This window comes from Atractosteus spatula (genome assembly GCF_055471065.1).
Source record: "Atractosteus spatula isolate fAtrSpa1 chromosome 16 unlocalized genomic scaffold, fAtrSpa1.hap1 SUPER_16_unloc_2, whole genome shotgun sequence".
NCBI lineage: Eukaryota > Metazoa > Chordata > Actinopteri > Semionotiformes > Lepisosteidae > Atractosteus > Atractosteus spatula.
The window spans coordinates 730,001-731,058 of NW_028296632.1; the positions used below are offsets into that span (position 1 = coordinate 730,001).

Consider the following 1,058-nt stretch of genomic DNA (forward strand, 5'->3'; position numbering starts at 1 on the left):
CTGCGCCGGACTGGGGGATCATTTCCGGTTATTTTTACCATCTTAAACATTTGAAATCCTCCCCTAGGCAATTGTGACACTTCATCTTGGCTCCACCTAGGACACTCTTCAATCTTCCATCACTTCTCTCTTCTCCCGCAACACTCTCGTCTGGCGGCAGTATGTGGCGTCTTTGCATTACCACCAATCTCACCACAGCAAGAAAGCAACGGGTTTTGGCAAGAGAGGAGGAGACTGCCTGGCCCGAACGGGGATCGAACCCGCGACCTTGGCGTTATTAGCACCACGCTCTAACCAACTGAGCTAACAGGCCTCGTGCCTGCTGTCCTCTCTGTGCTGCAAAAAATGGAATTCAGGGAAGTTTCTTTTGTCCTTCTTTGAATAGAAAGCCCTGCGATTCAGTGTACGGGCTTTCTCGTGCTGTTTAATGGTTCTTGTAACCCAAATCCTACACTGGCCTGAAGTGCCCCCCCATTTCATAGCATTTTTCAGCTGATTTCAAATGTACCTAAAGGAGAAGCATTATTGAAGACCATCAATTACCAAGAGCTTTTGTCAAAGGTTTTGGTGGTCACTTTTAATGAGCACAGAGAGCTATGACCTCGGATTTACATCTCATCCAAAAGACGGCGCCTTTTTACCACACAGCGTCTCCGTCACTATACTGGGGCATTGGGACCCGCACAGACCTCAGGGTGAGCGTCCCACCGCTGGCTCCATTAACACCGCTTCCAGCTGTAAGCTTTGCTTTTCCCTGTAGGTCACCCTCATGCGGTTACTGACCTGGCTCACAGCTTCTAAGCTTCAGTGGGTTTTCAGTTGCGAGTTGAAAGGGGATGCAAGTGATGGAGCCGCTAACTGCAAAAGCCACTGCATTGGCCGGGAATCGAACCCGGGCCTCCCACGTGGCAGGTGAGAATTCTACAACTGAACCACCAATGCACACTGCAAGGGTCTCCAAAAAAGACGTTTTTTTACCACTCTGTGCTGGATGTTGGGTCCCAAGGGAACTTCTGGACGAGTGAGAATTTTCTGCTATCAAAATTTGGTTTCGGAGA

General features: G+C 49.4%; 1 non-coding gene across 1 annotated transcript; it reads right to left on the reverse strand.

Moving 5' to 3' along the window:
- Nucleotides 1–239: 239 nt before the first annotated feature.
- Nucleotides 240–313, reverse strand: trnai-aau (transfer RNA isoleucine (anticodon AAU)). The gene has a single exon. It is a non-coding gene; the product is annotated as a tRNA-Ile (tRNA).
- Nucleotides 314–1,058: the final 745 nt, after the last annotated feature.